This window comes from Oncorhynchus clarkii, chromosome 10, assembly GCF_045791955.1.
Source record: "Oncorhynchus clarkii lewisi isolate Uvic-CL-2024 chromosome 10, UVic_Ocla_1.0, whole genome shotgun sequence".
Lineage (NCBI taxonomy): Eukaryota > Metazoa > Chordata > Actinopteri > Salmoniformes > Salmonidae > Oncorhynchus > Oncorhynchus clarkii.
Genome location: NC_092156.1, coordinates 29038574 through 29061937, shown reverse-complemented (window position 1 = coordinate 29061937; position 23364 = coordinate 29038574). Strand labels below are relative to the sequence as shown.

The window sequence follows — 23364 nt, the reverse complement described above, 5'->3', positions numbered from 1 at the left end:
ACTGACATTTGATTGAGTAAATAATAACAATCTCAACAACAAAAAACGTCTTGCCCCTTCCCTGACTTTTCCTAAATGTTTGTATTTTACATTGCTCAGTTGTCACAATTTTGAAATCAAGTATTTAGAGCCTTTTAACCTGTTTTTTCCCACACCCATTCCCAACTAACCTGCCAAGACAATGCGATGTAGGAATTTGGTACCCAGCAAGGCACTAATGCGTCTCTCTCTCTCCTTACTGAATGAATCACAGATGGATGAATGGGCGATGAGTTTGTGTTATATCTATTTATTAGCGTTGGTGTTCATGTTAATAACTTCACCACGCGCCTTGCAGGTTGGTACCATACTCTTACCTTTTACTTTGTAAAAGGAAGCTGTTACAGGACGGTCTTATTTACTAGAACTATATCACATTTATTGTAAGGGAAACAAAAACATGCAAAACATATTCTTGACTATCAAAGTTCATGAGCGAGGGGAAACAAACTACACCAGTCAGCCTGAAACTAATTTCACACATAAGAGTTAGCCTAAAGACAATATTAAATATCTGCTAAATTCATATAGGGGAAACTGCTTCACAATGTCTCAATTCCATCTCGGTAGGGGAGGAGGGGTCACAGTTGGTGTCAGGTAGGATGTCCATCGGCCACGAGGTGAGAGAGCAGAGAGGTTAGCACTGGGTCAGACTAGAGTCAATGGACCGCTCTGAAATAGACAGAAGCACACGGTCCTTCATACACATAAAATCCCTAGCAGAAAAGACACGCTAAGTATAATTCAATCCATCACTTGGTTTTAGCTATGGAAGAACAAAGAATTTTGGAGACATGGCAGTAAAAGTACAAAAACAAACTCAGTGCTGCGAAGTTCACACAATGGAAATGTGTAACATTTAATTTCGGGCTTGTATCCCTGTGAGAACATCAATCCCAAGGCTCGCACATGCTTGTTTTCACGTAGGTAGCGCACACACACTTCTCTACACCATTGAAAAACGCACGCAGTGATTTGGCCATTAATCAAAGTCATCGTCCATGGTCTAAAAATGATCCCTTTTAGGCGGGCAGACGTCACAAATTTGGATCACAACACAATGGGGAAATAATTAGCTCAATGGGAGGTTGCAATTAGTGAAACATTGTTCATGCAAATGGAAAGCCTAATTGCATGGATCTCAATTAATTACTCAAATCAGTCTGCTAAGTAATATCAATGTGATGCGAAACAAACACACGAATACAACTTTTTGGTATTCAGGGTTGGGGCAGGTACACCGTATTTGCAATGTATGTATGTAGGCTACTATTATCTAGTCTAAGCCAATTTATCAAACCGATTATACATCAAAGGCCTACATAAAAGTTTAAACTGTTGGCCAGTGTGTGAGTGTGTGTGGGTGGGGGGGTAATTAGGCTACAGTACTGAGCTGTAGTGCTCCTGGTTAGGTTAGAGCTGTGTACTTATCTATTTGTCAAACAGCTGACCTAAATACACCTGGGGGACTGCACACTGGCCTGAGGTCACCACACCTCCACTTTCACCACAATGTCCCTTTCTACATGTTCCCTGGCCAGAGGTAGAGGCATGAGAGGCAAGGCAACTCAAACCCATTAAACGGCAGTAAACACTAGCAACTAGAGCTGCTAAAAAGGTAGAGACACGCTGACAAAAGTAAGCTTCAATTTAACAATCTGGAACAAGATTATTAAAAGGTGGATGCTCTACATTGGTGGTGGATGGAGTGAGTTAGGCTAAGACAACAAATGTAACACACTTTTTGAAACCTAAATATGTTGGATCTTAATTTGAGCACCCTGTTGCAAGGTAACTTTCCTTCAATGCAGAAAATGTAAACCTTGTAGTGTATTATAGTTTTAAAAGGGCTTCTGAAGTTTGTAAGAAAAAAATATTTCAACCAATACAAAAATGTCTGAATTCTTATCCACATTTCCTGTTGCTGGAAATGTGCTGATTATTTTCCTGCTGTAACAAACTGTCTTTAATTAAGATACTACATCTGTAGTGAAAAGCGCTGTATATACCATTATAGATCCAATCCATCATGACATGATTTCACTGCACCGCAAATTACACAGGCCCTATGTTACAGGGTTAGGCCTACATTATGATAGATTGCTTTTATCCTTGTCAGAGGCATTGTATCAGTTTGACCACAGATCAGCTTTGTAAGCAGGTTGATAACAGTAGGCCTAGGCTACATGCAGAACAGACACTATCAATGGCACAAACACCAATTAAAAACAAGCAATTCAAAACAATGAGAATAATAGGGAAATACTTCCTCTCTCTTCAAAAGCTTTGCATGTCTCATTGTGTATGCATCTGACGGCCCTACTGCCACTGTACGTTGAGATTTACTTAATCCTCACAGACACACAGCAAGCAGAGAAAATCATCTCTGACGGACAGGTAACCTTATTAATCACCAGCTTAGACTCACTGTCACACTTCTGTACTGAGGCAGGCACTGAGATCAAGCCTCAGTTCAAGAGAGCCGCTCTGAAAATGTCACGACGAGAGCCTTTCCCCTCTGCACTGACGAGGACCGACAAGTCGATCTGTGCTTCCTCCTCCTCGGAAGCAAGATTGTGCCTCAGCATTTCCTTTTGATAAAAATTTCAGAACACGGAGTTATGATATTCCACGGAGGCTTTGCTGCTCTAACAAGACCTTCGGAAACAAGACAAGGAGCTTCGGAAAACTTTTCACTGTGTGTAGTGACAGATGAGAAACGATAGAAGTGGGTGGGGGGGAGAGAGAGAGAGAAAGCGAGAGAAAGAGAGAGAGAGAACGAGAGAAAGAGAGAAAGAAAGAGAGAGAGAAAGAAAGAGAGAGAAAGAGAGAGAGAAAGAGAGAGAAAGAGAACGAGAGAGAGAAAGAGAGAGAGAATAAACAGAGCGATAAGGCCAAAGAGATAATGAGAGAATGATGGTTTGTGGCCCTCCTATACCCTCTTCTTCAGTTGAAGACAGAGCTCCACTGTGGACCTCAGAAGAAAACAAACATGCCAGCAATGGCATATTCATAACCAGAAAAGCTGTTGTAACTACTGAATACTAAAGTAAGGGAAATGAAACCAAACATTACCCAACAGCAGTCGGATCCCCCTTTTCACATTAGAGCACATTAGCATTACCCATCCTACGATGCGTGTACTGGCCCAGACTTGCTATACAAAGGCATAACAAGCATCCTTTCCACCGCAGAACATCAGCGTGAGGCCCACTACCTTCATAATCAACACCATCAGAAGACTCCACGCAGGCAGAAACTCATTTCGTTTCAACACAGGCTCTTTTCCATTCCATCAGTATTCAAGGCACAGCACAAACACACTAATAGGGCAACGCTCAGACGTATCTCTCGTTCTGCACTCACAGTCTTTATAAGTAACAGTCCATGATGCCGTCTCTCTCGTTCTGCACTCACAGTCTTTATAAGTAACGGTCCATGATGCCGTCTCTCTCGTTCTGCACTCACAGTCTTTATAAGTAACGGTCCATGATGCCGTCTCTCTCGTTCTGCACTCACAGTCTTTATAAGTAACGGTCCATGATGCCGTCTCTCTAGTTCTGCACTCACAGTCTTTATAAGTAACGGTCCATGATGCCGTCTCTCTCGTTCTGCACTCACAGTCTTTATAAGTAACGGTCCATGATACCGTCTCTCTCGTTCTGCACTCACAGTCTTTATAAGTAACGGTCCATGATGCCGTCTCTCTCGTTCTGCACTCACAGTCTTTATAAGTAACGGTCCATGATGCCGTATCTCTCGTTCTGCACTCACAGTCTTTATAAGTAACGGTCCATGATGCATTTGCAATCAAGCACAAATTTGGCTAAAAGCAGAGAGAGGTAAAAACATTGGCCCATTTTACCAGGCTGAGTGATCATTAATTAACTTCAATGTACCCTCTTAATGGTCTACTCATCTGATGGCTGTTCCTAGCAAATCATGTGTGTGTGGGGAGGAAATATTATGTATAAAGTAAAGTGTGTCGACTGCATCCTGTCATTAATCAGTAAATGGTAAGGCAGCAGCAGCGGACGCCTATAATTTGCAAAAGGCAAATAACACTTCACGGCTGAAATAACTAGCAAAACAAAAGGCTGGTCAGACATCCTGTCAGACAGAACAGCTTCGTGGCATGGCACGGTGCGGCTGGCTGTCAGGCTGCTCACTGGATGAGCATCAGAGAGCTGGTCCCAGTGACCCTAGCCAGGTCTGTAAATGGAGGGATTTGAGGACCACCCTCTCTGAATCACAATCAAACCTAATTTCCATCCAGCTGTGGTCCATCATTAATCTCACAAACACCAGATTATGAGTGGCACTGAGGAGGGCTGGGGTTGATATTGCGTCCTCTGCTTGGGCTCTCATCACAAAATCGAACTCAAATAGCGTTCCAGATTTTTGATGCAAGAGACAGTCTCATACACGCACATGCAGACGCACACACTCTGGCTCTGGGTTCTCTGGTTGTCCTGCTTCTTGTGGTACGTCATCAAATGGCTACCCAGACTATTTGCATTGTCCCCCCCCCCCCCTCCCTCTTCTACGCTGCTGCTACTCTGTTGATTATCTATGCATAGTCACTTTAACAACTCTACCTACATGTACTTATTACCTCAACACCGGTGCCCCCGCACATTGACTCTGTACCGGTACCCCCTGTATATAGTCCCGCTATTGTTATTTTACTGCTGCGCTTGAATTATTTGTTATTTTTATCTCTTAATATATTTTTTAAGGTATTTTTTTAAAATTGCATTGTTGGTTAAGGGCTTTTAAGTAAGCATTTCACTAAGGTCTACCTACACCTGTTGTCTTTGGCACATGTGACAAATACAATTTGATTTGATTTGATAATGTGATGCTTGGCATGAGACTGGCGTTACTGGCTCTCCTAGAGATCTCCAGATGTCTAAACAAATGTACAACCCAGAAGGTTGAGGACTAAGCCTCGTCTACCCCCTCAGTTTAGCTCAACTATGGGGAATAGAGAACTGTGTTAAGATGGAGCTCTGAAAGATGGACCACTGTAGTCCTCAATAAAATGTGTAAAACTGCAGAAGACACCAGTTGGACTACAGACGTGGACACACCTGAATATTTCTCTTCATCGAATGCCTGTCAAACAAAGCTAGCGCCCAATTCTTGTTTGATTTGTATATTCTGTCCATTCGTACCAACTGAACGCACATCTAGCAGGTTTCACAAGTGAAGCATGAAAGTATCTGAACAGTTGCTTGAAATGGTTTTCATCCTGAAGAACACCACAAATCGACCAATCACTATTCAAAAACAAGTGCAAGAAATATGCCTCAGGTTTTAGGACATCTACATCAAAACTGTGTTTGTCTTCATTTCGCAGTGTGTATAGACAATGGAATCTAAAATCTATTTAGGAATCTTGAACAGAAATGCAATCATTAACATTATGCAAAGGTTTTCAAGGCAATAATGACTTTGTTGAGTTCGGGGCCGTGCTTGCGAGGACGATGGGCAGCTATCTGGTATAGAACGCTGGAATCAAAACTATTGTGTAGGGGAAGAACCTGTATAGCATCCAAATAATTAAAACCGTCTTCGGGAGGTATGGATTAGTAAACAGATTGAGTTCCGCAGCCAGATCCCCAGGACTGAGAGAAAGAGTGTTATTGGATTGTCTTTATTTGGAAGAGAGCTCTTACTACCAGGGGCCTGATAAGAGAAGGACTTTCCATGCATTCTCTATGAGGATGGGAATCAGAGAACCGCCGGTCAATACTTGCCTGTCTGTTTCCATAGCACCTGCTGGGTGAGGGCTGAGCTCTGCTTTCCCACATGAAGACGGATCAGACGCAGCACAGCCATGCCCTCCTGAGATACAATCAGCTGCCTCCCCTCAATATTTTCACAGACAAATAAACCAACCAAGGAAGTCTGCCCTCTGCATATCACCTCCCTGATAGTCAACAAGATCCAAAACACCTGCCAGCAAAGTGCACTCACTGTAAACTGTTACAGTGGCGTTAAGTTATAGTCCTCTCTCAAAGTGTGTGGCACAGTAAACTTGAGACACAAAATGAGGTCAACCGAGCTCAATCAAGAGGAAAGTGACTGGTGTGAGACCGAGGTTGTTCTAAGCCTACATTCCATAGGCAGGGACCGACAGTGAGGCACTCAGACCCCCCCCCCCCCTTTAGGTCTTTTCATCCTAGCAAGGCCGCCACACAGCCCCAGCTCCCAGCAGGAGACATCATGCAGGCCCCGCTGGGCTGTGTCTACAGAGATCCACTGCCACAGCCAGGCCTTCCACAGGCACGCTCAGTATCTTGGTTTGTCTCTCTCCCTCTCTCTGTTCCAGTCTGTTGGAAGTGGAAATGAGAATAGGGGTGGGAGGGGTTGTTGCCTTCATACTCCTGAAGGCAAGTCACACTGAAATGCTTGGACACACACAGGGAGGTGGTGAGAGGGAAAGAGCTGGTGTGGTCCTGCATGCCAGGCTGTACACTGACACAGAGGAAGTCAGAGATCAGTAGATCGATCATATCTAACACAACACACCTTGCAAAGAGAGCCACCACAATAGAGGATCAAGATAATCTTGACATAACACCACAAATGGTTTCAGATGGGCCAAGAGCGATGGAATGAAAGGGACAAACTCACACCATTTTTTCCAAAGCATCATACTGGCAAGTGGCAACTAATGGATATTCTTTCAGTGTACATTCATATAACATTCCTTCTTACAATCAAAAGATCCTCATGCAACATACTCATACGGCATACTAAAATAATACGAGGGGTGTGAGTTTGAGTCTTGAGGCAATGAGTCCCTAATTAACAATTTAGTCCTACAAAATCTGCTCAGTGCAACCAAGGAAAATCCCAAGAATGATATTGAAAAAGAGGACTGTTAAGCTGAATTGTCGTAAGGGTTTGGAAGGCCCTAGTCATTTGAAAACACGATATTTCCACTTTACTTATGCAGGTTCCAACTCCTAATACCTCACAAACAGGTTTAACTACCTGTTTTTGACTCCCTACAGTATTTACTCTGCTTCACACTGACAGCTATGCCTGCAGTCAGTCCGCCCCATCCTGGCCCTGATCTCTCTCCTCTCATCTCCTCCACTGCCCAGCCGACTCCATCCCAGACAGCACTGTGGGACTCAGGTTCTGTGCAAATGCTTTCCCGTTACGCTCATTTGACCACAAGCTTTGTTTCTGTACACATATGCAGAACAATAACAGACAAGTGAACCGCACACTGCGCCAAAATACTTATTGTAAGTACACACAAAAGCATGTACTCAAAGTAATGGGTAGCTAGCTACAGGGGTGCTTGCTGTTAGGTTGGGGCTGGGGCCACCCTAATAAAGGGGTGAGTTTTAAAAACAGCAAGTCTACAGTTACCAGGCTGCAGTACTGAGGTCAATTTAACCACAGGTCCAGGTTGGCAGACGCTGCAAGCAATATAAACACAGCCAACCCTACCAGACAGCTGTCCCCCTTATCATCTAGTCCCTGGGATATGTTGAAATTACAATATCAGTCAACCGGCCTCTCCACCATCTCTATTATAATTGTACTTCATTTTAATTTAACTACGTAAGTCAGTTAAGAACAAATTCTTATTTTCAATGACGGCCTACCCCGGCCAAACCCTAACGACGCTGGGCCAATTGTGCGCCGCTCTATGGGACTCCCAATCACGCCGGTTGTGATACAGCCCGGAATCGAACCAGGGTCTGTAGTGACACCTCTAGCACAGATGCAGTGCCTTAGACCGCTGCACCCTCGGGAGCCCCAAGGAGGGCACTTCAGACAAACAAGAGCATAGTATGGTGAGAGAATGGTCTTACAGGATTGTCAGTCAAAAGACATATTGACCAGATATAACCTCTGAACTTCGATCCTTTGCTGACTCATAGTCTCTTACCGATGTCTCTTGCTGCACAATTAGGCCCATGTTTTCCCATCACCATATGATCATTAGGCCACAGACACTGCAAGGCCTTCTCATCCTCTTGATGACTGGTCCAGACCACCATGCTGCCAGGTCAGGACCAATTACATTTCAATATGAGAAATATGCAGTCAGTGTCTAGGGCACAGCCATAACGTACAGCTCTGCTGGATGCTGCCATGATCAGAGCATTCTCTGGCACCACCCCAATCCCATCGGAGAGAAGTGCTGTTCAAATAAGCTTCGTCCTTATTATCATGTCTGGAGGAGGCAGCAGGGTAATAAAATCAGAGAAATATGGTAAATCATTAACTGCTGAGGCAAGGTAATACCAGCTATAAGTGCTGTCTGTATGTTCCTACACAGAACCTACTGTGCCCCTGTCATTTCATGGCTTCCTTCCTGCACATCAGCACCAGGCTCTGTCTAAAAAGCCATTTCAGTCCACTCTCCTCCAGTCCCCTCCATTAAGGCACAAGCATCTCCCGCCCGCTATCCTTGCATGCTGAATGGCAGGGACAGTAAGCAGAATTCAGTGTGCGCTTGAGTAAGCCATCTCTTCTCCTTTATTCACATGGTGGGCTCCACATCGGTGATGCTGTAATGTGGAGGGACAGATGTGGCTTACGTAACACCCAGGAAAATCAGTGTCTCGCTGAGGCTTAATCTTCATGACGCCCCACTCTTGATGGACCATCACAAGCCTGCCACTGCGGTGCAGGGCAGGCCATTCTACAGCAGGTCACACTGCAGCAAGCAATGAGCAGTTCGCTTAAGAGGAAATCAATGGGCGGATCGCTTGCCTGTGTTTGTCTCAAACGGAAAAGTGGAAAAGGAAATTACCACAGAGGTAAATCATAATGTATGAATGAGTTTGAATAATTTTTACGTTGAAGCAATAATTGATTTAATTACAAAAGCAGTGCTTCAAACATTTTGCCAACTTTTAACTCATCCAGCAACTGCATGAGTGAACAAGATCATACGTCGACTGTATTTTCCTCATTAACATTAGACATCCATAACAACATCACACAACCAAGCGCTGAGTAACTCCAAATAGTTTTTTTTAATTTGCAATTAGAGAAAGTTGAGACTACCAGTGACATATAACGGGAAAAACAGAAATGTGTGAAATAAGAATCAGAACCCAGCTTTGCCGCCCGCCAGTAGTTTGTAGAGAAGCCGTGGTCTAGTGGAGCAAGAAATGCAGCAACTCTGACAAAGACAGCATCTCAATTTTTTCAAACAGCTGTTCTGAACTGCGGGTTCAGTGTCTGTGAACGTGCTTGAAGAACAGGAATGCCTCTGTTCAAATCCTTCCTCTGATGTGCTAGAAGAAGACATTTTGTCTCTGATCTCTGAGTATGTGAGATCAGAAAGACGAAATCAATCCCTCTTCCCCCGTTTTCTGTGTATTTTGAAGAGGTCTTCCGTTCCCATGATTCCGAAAGGATTAGGCTATCTTTAGGAGAACTACCAATGAAAGTAACCTGAGCACAATATGTTATGGCCTATCTGTACTTTTCTGTAGCCAAGCAGTCATCTTGGTCTGTAGAAAAGCAAATCAGAAACAAACATGCAGATCAGGCCAGACTAAAATAGTAGGTCTGACTCAAGCACTTCTGCAGTATAAAAAAATGCAGCTCAAGTCTCACTGGTGGAGAGTGACTCAGAGTAGGCATACTTCAACAAGAACCAAACATCCCTAATACCAAATGTTTGAGAAAATATATTGTATGAAGAGCATCAGCTGATTAATTTACTTAGTGCATTGTACAGATAGACATCAAGATTATGACTAGGGATGCTGGTGGTTTCTTGCCTGACAAAAATATACGGTGCATTCGGAAAGTATTCAGACCCATTGACTGTCACGTTAGTCTTATTCTAAAATTGATTCAATTGTTTTTCCTTCATCAATCAATCCACACACAATACCCGAAAATGAAAAAGCAAAACCAGGTTTTTAGAAATGTTTGCAAAAGTATAAAATTAAAAACAAATACAAAAATATCAGATTTACATAAGTATTCAGACCCTTTACTCAGTACTTTGTTGAAGCACCTTTGGCAGCAATTACAGCCACGAGTCTTCTTGGGTATGACGCTACAAGCTTGGCACACCTGTATTTGGGGAGTGTCTCCCATTCTTCTCTGCAGATCCTCTCAAGCTCTCTCAGGTTGGACAGGGAACGTTGCTGCACAACTATTTTCAGGTCTCTCCAGCGATTTTCGATCAAGTCCTAATCTGACAATTAAATGCATAGTCTAGTTTCTGGGCCTGAGAAATAGGCCGTTTCAAATGGGTGTTTTTTTTGTGCCAAAACCGAAAATCCTGCCCCCTACACTCAAGAAGTTCATTCCTAGGCGGTCATTGAAAATAAGAATTTGTTTTTAACTGACTTGCCTAGCTAAATAAAAGGTAAAAAAAAAAAAAAATTGTTGGTTAGAGCTGCCCTGCCCTAAAAGAAATGTGGGTTTGATACTCAAAAGAAGCATTGCCTGATGTGAACTATGCCTCGAACAAAAGAGATCTCAGGAGATCCAATATTAAGAATTGTTGACTTGCATAAAGCTGGAAAGGGTTACAAAAGTATCTCTAAAAGCCTTGATGTTCAAACTGTCTATACACTGCATTGCGAAAGTATTTGGCCCCCTTGAACTTTGCGACCTTTTGCCACATTTCAGGCTTCAAACATAAAGATATAAAACTGTATTTTTTTGTGAAGAATCAACAACAAGTGGGACACAATCACGGAGTGGAACGACATTTATTGGATATTTCAAACTTTTATAACAAATCAAAAACTGAAAAATTGGGAGTGCAAAATTATTCAGCCCCCTTAAGTTAATACTTTGTAGCGCCACCTTTTGCTGCGATTACAGCTGTAAGTCGCTTGGGGTATGTCTCTATCAGTTTTGCACATCGAGAGACTGACATTTTTTCCCATTCCTCCTTGCAAAACAGCTCGAGCTCAGTGAGGTTGGATGGAGAGCATTTGTGAACAACAGTTTTCAGTTCTTTCCACAGATTCTCGATTGGATTCAGGTCTGGACTTTGACTTGGCCATTCTAACACCTGGATATGTTTATTTTTGAACCATTCCATTGTAGATTTTGCTTTATGTTTTGGATCATTGTCTTGTTGGAAGACAAATCTCCGTCCCAGTCTCAGGTCTTTTGCAGACTCCATCAGGTTATCTTCCAGAATGGTCCTGTATTTGGCTCCATCCATCTTCCCATCAATTTTAACCATCTTCCCTGTCCCTGCTGAAGAAAACCAGGCCCAAACCATGATGCTGCCACCATGTTTGACAGTGGGGATGGTGTGTTCAGCTGTGTTGCTTTTACGCCAAACTTATGGATATCTTTAAAAAATGGCTTTCTTCTTGCCACTCTTCCATAAAGGCCAGATTTGTGCAATATACGACTGATTGTTATCCTATGGACAGAGTCTCCCACCTCAGCTGTAGATCTCTGCAGTTCATCCAGAGTGATCATGGGCCTCTTGGCTGCATCTCTGATCAGTCTTCTCCTTGTATGAGCTGAAAGTTTAGAGGGACGGCCAGGTCTTAGTAGATTTGCAGTGGTCTGATACTCCTTCCATTTCAATATTATCGCTTGCACAGTGCTCCTTGGGATGTTTAAAGCTTGGGAAATCTTTTTGTATCCAAATCCGGCTTTAAACTTCTTCACAACAGTATCTCGGACCTGCCTGGTGTGTTCCTTGTTCTTCATGATGCTCTCTGCGCTTTTAATGGACCTCTGAGACTATCACAGTGCAGGTGCATTTATACGGAGACTTGATTACACACAGGTGGATTGTATTTATCATCATTAGTCATTTAGGTCAACATTGGATCATTCAGAGATCCTCACTGAACTTCTGGAGAGAGTTTGCTGCACTGAAAGTAAAGGGGCTGAAGAATTTTACACGCCCAATTTTTCAGTTTTTGATTTGTTAAAAAAGTTTGAAATATCCAATAAATGTCGTTCCACTTCATGATTGTGTCCCACTTGTTGTTGATTCTTCACAAAAAAATACAGTTTTATGTCTTTATGTTTGAAGCCTGAAATGTGGCAAAAGGTCGCAAAGTTCAAGGGGGCCGAATACTTTCGCAATGCACTGTAAATGGAGAAAGTTCAACACTGTTGCTACTCTCCCTAGGAGTGGCCATCCTGCAAAGATGACTGCAAGAGCACAGCGCAGAATGCTCAATGGAGGTTAAGAAGAATCCTAGAGAGTCAGCTAAAGACTTAAGGAAATCTCTGGAACATGCTAACATCTCTGTTTACGACGATACGTAAAACACTAAACAAGAATGGTGTTCATGGGAGGACACCACAGACGAAGCCACTGCTGTCCAATAAAATCATTGCTGCACGTCTGTAGTTAGCAAAAGAGCATCTGGATGTTCCAGAAAAATGAATTCCCAAGTTTATCAAGACATTTTGCAGGAGAATGTAAGGCTATCTGTCCACCAATTGAAGCTTAACAGAAGTTGGGTGATGCAACAGGACAACGACCCAAAACACAGAAGTAAATCAACAGAATGGCTTCAACAGAAGAAAATATGCCTTCTGGAGTGGCCCAGTCAGAGTCCTGACAACCCGATTGAGATGCTGTGGCCTGACCTCAAGAGAGCGATTCACACCAGACATCCCAAGAATATTGCTAATGTGAAACAGTTTTATAAAGAGGAATGGTCCAAAATTCCTCCTGACCGTTGTTATTAAATCCAAGTATTCACATACTTTTCCCATCCTGCACTGTGAATGTGTAAATGGTGTGTTCAATAAAAGGCATGAACATGTAAAATTGTTTGTGTGTAATTAGTTAAGCAGACTGTGCTAGTTTATTGTTGTGACTTAGATAAAGATCAGATCAAATTGTATAACAAAATTATGCAGAAGTCCAGGTAATTCCAAAGGGTTCACATACTTTTTCTTGCCACTGTATTTTTGGGAAAGAGTGGTAAGCAGCCTGAAACCTATAGCAGTAGCCATTGCACGGATTGAGGGAGACAATGCCATCCTGTCTGATGTTCCGACTCTGCTTGCAGGTACAATTTCTGACATTTACTTCAAGTAAAAATCCCCGGTCTTAGGTCAGTTAGGATCACCACTATTTTAAGAACATGAAATGTCAGAATAATAGTAGAGAATTATATATTTCAGCTTTTATTTATTTCATCACATTCCCAGTGGGTCAGAAGTGTACATACACTCAATTAGTATTTGGTAGCATTGCATTTAAATTGTTTAATTTGGGTCAAACTTTTCAGGTAGCCTTCTACAAGCTTCCTACAATAAATTGGGTGAATTTTGGCCCATTCCTCCTGACAGAGCTGGTGTAAGCGAGTCAGGTTTGTAGGCCTCCTTGCTCGCACACGCTTTTTCAGTCGTGCCCACGCATTTTCAATAGGATTGAGGTCAGGGCTTTGTGATGACCTCTCCAATACCTTGACTTTGTTGTCCTTAAGCCATTTTGCCACAACTTTGTAAGTATGCTTGGGGTCATTGTCCATTTGGAAGACACATTTGCAGCCAAGCTTTAGCTTTAACTGATGTCTTGAGATGTTGTTTCAATATATCCACATAACTTTCGTACCTCATGATGCCATCTATTTTGTGAAGTGCACCAGAAAGTACCATCTTTGTTCCCATTTGCAGTTGCAAACAGTAGTCTGGCTTTTCTATGGCGGTTTTGAGACAGTGGCTTCTTCCTTGATGGACAGCCTTTCTGGTTATGTTGATTTAAGACTCATTTTACTGTGGAAATAGATACTCTTGTACCCGTTTCCTCCAGCATCTTCACAAAGTCCTATGCTGTTGTTCTGGGATTGATTTGCACTTTTCACAATGTACTTTCATCTCTAGGAGACAGAACGCATCTCCTTCCTGAGCGGTATGACGGCTGGATGAGGGCAAGGTTCTTGGCAGTCTGGCGAAGTACACTTCCAAGCAAGGGCTTTGGGATGGAGATGCAATATGGCAGTCGTGCCAACATATCTCATCAGCCACCTGATGGAAGGGGCTTTGTGGATCTGAGGCTCTTTCCCCATTGCCTCAATCCTCCTCCAAATCCCACGAACATCAGTCGCCTCAGAGAGCAACTGGTCCTTGTTTGGGAACACACACACACACACACCAAAGCACGCAACTGGCTGACCACTACAAGGTTTGAAAAATTGGTGGCCATCCGGGCAAATTTTAAGCTTTTTGAGCCTGCCAACAAGCCATCCTCAACAAGGTTGGAAAGTGACAGTGAAGATGAGGCCTCAGAGTCTGATGTTCAAGATGTGGACATTGACGAGGTCCAGGGAGATTACATGGAAGCCTGAGAGGAGGACAACCAAAGCTTTAGTTTCTAGACTACCATTTTACAGATGTTGAAAACGTTTTTGGGAGATGCGATGGATCATTCAATATTCCCTTTTGTTGTTCAATGAAATCATCCCATGTGAAGAATCAACTCATTTAATTAAAGTTCAATTTGTAAGTAAATGTATTAGATTTGTTTCTATTGGAAGGATTTAATAATTTGCAATTAATGTCTACTTATGATAAGTTAAAAGGTTTGTCTCCATATGATATAGTAAACATATCCAATGCAAAAAACATCTACATTTAAATGGAGTTAATATTCATTTGCATATATTCCCATTAATTCCCATATGTTCCCACCTCTGAATATTCCCCCAGAATGTGCAACCCTGGTCTGAGGTCCTGAGTACTCTGAATTAGGTTTTCATCAAGGTTCTCTCTGTACTTTGCTCCATTCACCTTTCCCTCGATCCTGACTAGTCTCCCAGTCCCTGCTGCTGAAAAAACATCCCCACAGCATGATGCTGCCATCACCATTCTTCACCGTAGGGATGGTGCCAGGTTCCTTGTGCCTTGACACAATCCTGTCTCAGAGCTCTACACAATTAATTTCAAATCAAAGTTTATTTGTCACGTGCGCAGTATACAACAGGTGTACAGTGAAATGCTTACTTACAGGCTCTAACCAATAGTGCAAAAAATGTATTAATTGAACAATAGTTAAGTAAAGAAATAAAAACAGTGAAAAGTAACAGTAGCGTGGCTATATACGGTAGCGAGGCTATAAAAGTAGTGAGGCTACATACAGACATCGGTTATTTGGGCTGATTGAGGTAGTATGTACATGTAGATATGGTTAAAGTGACTATGCATATATAATGAACAGAAAGTAGCAGTAGTGTAAAAGAGGGGTTAGTGAGTGGTGGGACACAATTCAAATAGCCCAGTTAGCCAATGTACGGGAGCACTGGATGGTCGGGCCAATTGAGGCAGTATGTACATGAATGTATAGTTAGTGACGATGCATATATGATAAACAGAGAGTAGCAGCAGAGTAAAAGAGGGGTTGGGGGGGGGGACAGAAAATGCAAATAGTCCGGGTAGCCATTTGATTACCTGTTCAGGAGACTTGGGGTAAAAACTGTTGAGAAGCCTTTTTGTCCTAGACTTGGCACTCCGGTACCGCTTGCCATGCGGTAGTAGAGAGAACAGTCTATGACTGGGGTGGCTAGGGTCTGAAAGTTTTTAGGGCCTAGAGGTCCTGGATGGCATGCAGCTTAGCCCCAGTGATGTACTGGGCCGTACGTACTACCCTCTGTAGTGCCTTACCAGGCAGGGATGCTCTCGATGTTGCAGCTGTAGAACCTTTTGAGGATCTTAGGACCCACGCCAAATCTTTTTATAGTTTCCTGAGGGGGATAAAGCTTTGTCGTGCCCTCTTCACGACTGTCTTGGTGTGTTTGGACCATTCTAGTTTGTTGGTGATGTGGACACCAATGACCTTGAAGCTCTCAACCTGCTCCACTGAAGGGGGCCGTGCTCGGTCCTCATTTTCCTGTAGTCCACAATCATCCCCTTAGTCTTGGTTACGTTGAGGGATAGGTTGTTATTCTGGTACCACCCGGCAAGAGCTGTCTCGTCATTGTCGGTGATCAGGCCTACCACTGTTTTGTTATCTGCAAACTTAATGATGGTGTTGGAGTCATGCCTGGCCATGCAGTTGTGGGTGAACAGGGCATACAGAGGGGACTGAGCACGCACCCCTGGGGGGGCTCCAGTGTTGAGGATCAGCGTGGCAGATGTGTTGCTACCTACCCTCACCACCTGGGGGCGGCCCATCAGGAAGTCCAGGATCCAGTTGGAGAGGGAGGTGTTTTAGTCTTTTAGCTTTGAGGGTACTATGGTGTTGAACACTGAGCTGTAGTCAATTAATAGCTTTCTCACATAAGTGTTCCTTTTGTCCAGGTGGGAAAGGGTAGTGTGGAGTGCAATAGAGATTGCATCATCTGTGGATCTGTTTGGGCGGTATGCAAATTGGAGTGGGTCTAGGGTTTCTGGGATAATGGTGTTGATGCAAGCCATTACCAGCCTTTCAAAGCACTTCATGGCTACAGACGTGAGTGCTACGGATCTGTAGTCATTTAGGCAGTTTGCCTTCGTGTTCTTGGGCACAGGGACTATGGTGGCCTGCTTGAAACATGTTGGTATTACAGACTCAGTCAGGGACATGTTGAAAATGTCAGTGAAGATACCTGCCAGTTGCTCACATCCGGGCACATGCCCGGAGCACACACCCGGGTAATCTGTCTGGCCCTGCAGGCTTGTGTATGTTGACCTGTTTAAAGGTCTTACTCACGTCGGCTACGAAGAGCGTGATCAGACAGTCGTCCGGAACAGCTGATGCGCTCATGCATGCCTCAGTGTTGCTTGCCTCAAAGCGAGCATAGAAGTGATTTCGCTCGTCTGATAGGCTCATGTCACTGGGCAGCTCGCGACTGTGCTTCCCTTTGTAGTCTGTAATAGTTTGCAAGCCCTGCCACATAAGACGAGCGTCGGAGCCGGTGTAGTATGATTCAATCTTAGCCCTGTATTGAAGCTTTGCCTGTTTGATGGTTCTTCCCAGTGCATAGCATGATTTCTTGTAAGCTTCTGGGTTAGAGTCCCGCACCTTGAAAGCAGCAGCTCTACCCTTTAGCTCAGTGCGAATGTTGCCTGTAATCCATGGCTTCTGGTTGGGGTATGTACGTACAGTCACTGTGGGGACGACGTCCTCGATGCACTTATTGATAAAGCCAGTGATTGATGTGGTGTACTCCTCAACGCCATCGGAAGAATCCCGGAACATGTTCCAGTCTACAGTCCTGTAGTTTAGCATCTGCTTCATCTGACCACTTTTTTTATAGACCGAGTCACTCGTGCTTCCTGCTTTAATTTAACTTGTAAGCAGGAATCAGGATGATAGAGTTGTGGTCGTATTTACCAAATGGAGGGCGAGGGAGAGTTTTGTACGCGTCTCTGTGTGTGGAGTACAGGTGATCTAGAATTGTTTCCCCTCTGGTTGCACAATTAATACGTTGATAGAAATTAGGTAGAACTGATTTAAGTTTCCCTCCATTAAAGTCTCCGGCCACTAGGAGCGCCGGCCTCTGGGTGAGTGGTTTCCTGTTTTCTAATTTCCTTATACAGCCGAGTGAGTGCAGTCTTAGTGCCAGCATCAGTCTTTGGTGGTAAATAAACAGCCACGAAAAGTATAGCTGAAAACTCTCTAGGCAAGTAGTGTGGCCTGCAATTTATCACAATATACTCTACTTCAGACGAGAAAAATAGAGACTTCCTTAGATTTCGTCCACCAGCTGTATACAAATATGCACAGACCACCCCGTCACGGTAGGGTCTACACTTGTTGTATTCAGTTCATGTGACAAATAAAGTTTGATTTGATGAGTCCAAATTTGAGATTTTTGCCTCCAACAGCTGTGTCTTTGTGAGACTCAGAGTAGGTGAACGGATGATCTCCACGTGTGTGGTTCCCACTATGAAGCATGGAGAAGGTGTGAGTGTGCTTTGCTGGTGACACTGTCTGGGATTTATTTAGAATTCAAGGCACACTTAAACAGCATGGCTACCACAGCATTCTGCAGCAATATGCCATCGCATCTGGTTTGCGCTTAGTGGGATAATCATTTGTTTTTCAACAGGACAATGACCCAACACTCCCCAGGCTGTGTAAGGGCTATTTAACCAAGAAGGAGAGTGATGGAGTACTGCATCAGATGACCTGGCCTCCACAGTCACCCGACCTCAACCCAATTGGGATGACAGAGTGAAGGAAAAGCAACCATTAAGTGCTCAGCATATGTGGGAACTCCTTCAAGACTGTTGGAAAAGCATTCCAGGTGAAGCTGGTTGAGAGAATGCCAAGAATGCGCAAAGCTGTCATCAAGGCAAAGGGTAGCTACTTTGAAGTATCTCAAATATAAAATATATTTTTATTTGTTTAACACTTTTTGGTTACTACATAATTCCATTTGTGTTATTTCATAGTTTTGATGTCTTCACTATTATTCTATGATGTATAAAACAGTCAAAATAAAGAAAAACCCTTGAATGAGTAGGTGTTCCCAAACTTGTTACTGATACTATATAGTCATTCAATAAAAAACAAGTGCCATTGAAACTAATTAGCTACGTTACCTGCTCGGCTCTAGTGGGGTCACAGCGGAGCTTTGCAGTGGCAAAAGATGTCATGAGAAATTGCTGCTGCTTGTAATATTTCACTTCATATGCAGTCAAAATGCCTGCCTCTGCACTTCTAGTGTTAGCCTCTGCACTCTTCTTCAAGTAAATGTGTTTTTGTGAAATGTTCTGTGGAAATTGTTCAAAGTAGCCTTATGCATATCGTTGTATGGTATGTTAAACTTTGCAATCACTGTTTTTTGTTAGTTTTTTTGCATACATTTTATGGTGAGAAATAGTGTCTCAGTGTTACTCTAAAATTGCCCTATACAGGAAACAAATGTGATAGAGCAACACCAGACACTGCATAAAATGTAGCTCTGCAATAATACAGAACCAACCTTACCACAACATTCACTGCCTTAATTTTACCAGGCAAGTTGACTGAGAACACATTTTTCATCATCATAACCCATGGATGCACATTAACTGTCTTTACACGTCATCCAGGGGCCATCTGCACCTGACTCTCATCAGCACTCGCTCAGCCTCCGCAACAGCTAGCAGCGCTCAACGCTCGCCTTGTCTGAAGAACGAGGGGAGGAAATGTTTTCCAACAAAGTCTGCCTCTAAACAAACACCTCTTTTATCCCATCTCTGCTTTCACTCCCAAGGTATTTTCCTCCCCGCCTTTAACGAGTGACTGCGCTCTCTCTGCATCAATCTTCTAATCTTCCAACGGCTTAACACATTCACAACAAAATCGAAATTCCGAGTCTCTAAACATACTGAGTTGATGTTTTATCTCGGCTGTCATCAACTTTTAAAGGTTGTAGGGTGTCGTATTTACTGTGCCAGTGTCTGCATGGGATAATGAATCAAAATACAGTTTTCATAGAATGTTTGGGAATGACGTAGAGTAAGGCGTGAAAATTCTATAGCAATATAGTCAGAAAGCGGTTGTGAGTTTAAAATGACTTCCAATTAAAATGTATTGACACCGCAGTAAATAAAACGTGTCAATCTTGTCCAGGACTGGACTCTACACACACCATAGCCAATCAGAGCTACAGTAGGCCCATATGAAAATAAACCGTTTGTCACACGGGCCTGGTCTCATTCACTTTGAACTGGGCCGTCCGTGTGTTTACAGGCAATAACAACAGCTCAACTTAGACCATTAGAAAATAGAGATGCACAATATAAATCGGTGAACATATAGGAATCGGCCGATGTCTAGTTTAACGCCCGATATGCCAAACCGATGTCAAAGCTGACGTGCATACCTATATAACAAAAGGTACATGATGTAATGACATCACATAAAATTTTGAGCTATACATGCAACACAGCATTCCTAAACTAGCCTACAATGTCTGCTGTGTGGATCGAGCAGTCAACAAGTCAAGCAGTTACACAGTAATAGAGTCACTGCTATTACCTTCAAGACATACATACTAGGGAACGCCGTTTGGGTCTTTGCGTTTCAGAAAAAAATACAGTAGCACTGTCAAAGCTGTACAAAAAAAGTCAGCATACACCGGTAAAGAAACAATGTGTTAACAATAACAAGTCGGTAATAAAGCATCATTTGTTTGACCGCAACTTCTGGCGTAGCTAGCTAGCCTAGCACCTAGCTAGCACCAATACAACCAGCCTGAAAACAATGACCAGTAAAAACTGTAGTCACTTTCATTATTCTTAGCAATGATTTAGGAATCCTTGTAAGTATTAGCTAGGTTGCCACTTGTTCGCTTATTGAAATTGAACTTCAGTTCATGAAAATAAATAGTTAGCCAGCTACTTAACCCTGTTGCCCAAAGCTAACATTATAAGCAGCTAGCTAAATCATCAAGCTAGTGAGGCTCGACCGGAACGGGTTGTGTTGTGAGCTAGCCACAATAAGGATTAGGCACAATAATGGAATTAAGGTTTGCCTTCAAAATAAAAAGTATGTCATTGACAGTTATGCAAATGAATACAAATAGTAGAATTATGCCATACTTTCATTTTGAAGACTAACAGTAAAGTCCACTATTGTGGCTAATCCTTATTGTGGCTAGCTTCACATAGAAGGGTCCGACCACCATTAATCAAATAAGAACTAGGGTTATTTTAGATGACGACACCTAGCTATATAGTTAGCTAGCGAACTATAGCTACTGAAACAGATGTTGTTTTGCTATGTTTTTGGGGAAGAACATTGTTTGCATCCATTTATTTTATGACCAGCACTGTAGGTGCGTGAGACAACTTTACCAGCATCATAGCATAGTATCGTTGAATCGTTGTGACATATGAAATACGAGTGATAGGTAATCAATATGTAATAAACTACGTAAAAAAATGTATGTCCGCGTTAAATTATTATGTGACGTGCAGTCATATTCCGGTCCTGATAGGTCAATAGTGTTATTTGACACTAGAGGTCGACCAATTAATCGGAATGGCCGATTAATTAGGGACGATTTCAAGTTTTCATAACAATCGGAAATCTATTTTTGGGAGCCGATTCAACACTTTTTTTAATATATATATATATTTTAACACCTTTATTTAATCTTTATTTAACTAGGCAAGTCAGTTAAGAACACATTCTTATTTTCAATGACGGCCTAGGAACAGTGGGTTAACTGTCTTGTTCAGGGGCAGAACGACATATTTTCACCTTGTCAGCTCGGGGGATCCAATCTTGCAAGCTTAACTAGTCCAATGCAAGAACGACTTGCCTCTTTCTCGTTGCACTCCACAAGGAGGCTGCCTGTTATGCAAATGCAGTAAGCCAAGGTAAATTGCTAGCTAGCATTAAACTTATCTTATAAAAACAATCAATCATAATCACTAGTTACCTACACATGGTTGTAGCGTGTCTTGCGTTGCATAAAATCTGACTGAGCATACCAGTATCTGACTGAGTAGGCAGAAGCAGGCGTGTAAACATTCATTCAAACAGCACTTTCGTGCGTTTTGCCAGCAGCTCTTCGTTGTGCGTCAATCATTGAGTTGTTTATGACTTCAAGCCTATCAACTCCTGAGATGAGGCTTGTGTAACCGAAGTGAAATGGCTAGCTAGTTAGCGCGCGCTAATTGTCGTTGTGTTGCTGGTTCGAGCCCAGGGAAGAGTGAGGAGAGGGACGGAAGCTATACTGTTACGCTGGCAATACTAAAGCGTGTATAAGAACATCCAATAGTCAAAGGTTAATGAAATACAAATGGTATAGAGGGAAATAGTCCTATAATTCCTATAATAACTACAACCTAAAACTTCTTACCTGGGAATATTGAAGACTCATGTTAAAAGGAACCACCAGCTTTCATATGTTCTCATGTTCTGAGCAAGGACCTGAAACGTTAGCTTTCTTACATGGCACATATTGCACTTTTACTTTCATCTACTACACTTTGTTTTTGCATTATTTAAACATGTTTCATTATTTACTTGAGGCTAAATTGATTTTATTGATGTATTATACACTGCTCAAAAAAATAAAGGGAACACTAAAATAACACATCCTAGATCTGAATGAATGAAATATTCTTATTAAATACTTTTTTCTTTACATAGTTGAATGTGCTGACAACAAAATCACACAAACATTATCAATGGAAATCAAATTGATCAACCCATGGAGGTCTGGATTTGGAGTCACACTCAAAATTAAAGTGGAAAACCACACTACAGGCTAATCCAACTTTGATGTAATGTCCTTATAACAAGTCAAAATGAGGCTCAGTAGTGTGTGTGGCCTCCACGTGCCTGTATGACCTCCCTACAACGCCTGGGCATGCTCCTGATTAGGTGGCGGATGGTCTCCTGAGGGATCTCCTCCCAGACCTGGACTAAAGCATCCGCCAACTCCTGGACAGTCTGTGGTGCAACGTGGCGTTGGTGGATGGAGCGAGACATGATGTCCCAGATGTGCTCAATTCAGGTCTGGGGAACGGGCGGGCCAGTCCATAGCATCAATGCCTTCCTCTTGCAGGAACTGCTGACACACTCCAGCCACATGAGGTCTAGCATTGTCTTGCATTAGGAGGAACCCAGGGCCAACCGCACCAGCATATGGTCTCACAAGGGGTCTGAGGATCTCATCTCGGTACCTAATGGCAGTCAGGCTACTTCTGGCGAGCACATGGAGGGCTGTCCGGCCCCCCAAAGAAATGCCACCCCACACCATGACTGACCCACCGCCAAACCGGTCATGCTGGAGGATGTTGCAGGCAGCAGAACGTTCTCCACGGCGTCTCCAGACTCTGTCACGTCTGTCATGTGCTCAGTGTGAACCTGCTTTCATCTGTGAAGAGCACAGGGCGCCAGTGGCAAATTTGCCAATCTTGGTGTTCTCTGGCAAATGCCAAACGTCCTGCACGGTGTTGGGCTGTAAGCACAACCCCCACCTGTGGACATCGGGCCCTCATACCAACCTCATGGAGTCTGTTTCTGACCGTTTGAGCAGACACATGCACATTTGTGGCCTGCTGGAGGTCATTTTGCAGGGCTCTGGCAGTGCTCCTCCTGCTCCTCCTTGGACAAAGGCGGAGATAGCGGTCCTGCTGCTGGGTTGTTGCCCTCCTACGGCCTCCTCCACGTCTCCTGATCTACTGGCCTGTCTCCTGGTAGCGCCTCCATGCTCTGGACACTACGCTGACAGACACAGCAAACCTTCTTGCCACAGCTCGCATTGATGTGCCATCCTGGATGAGCTGCACTACCTGAGCTACTTGTGTGGGTTGTAGACTCCGTCTCATGCTACCACTAGAGTGAAAGCACCGGCAGCATTCAAAAGTGACCATAACATCAGCCAGGAAGCATAGGAACTGAGAAGTGGTCTGTGGTCACCACCTGCAGAACCACTCCTTCATTGGGGGCGTCTT

The 23364-nt window shown here is 43.2% G+C and overlaps 1 protein-coding gene across 1 annotated transcript in view; it reads right to left on the bottom strand.

Annotated features, from left to right (window-relative positions):
- The window catches only part of LOC139419497 (polypeptide N-acetylgalactosaminyltransferase 10-like), a 90392-nt gene that overhangs the window by 61289 nt on the left and 5739 nt on the right, over positions 1–23364 (bottom strand). The window lies entirely within an intron of this gene.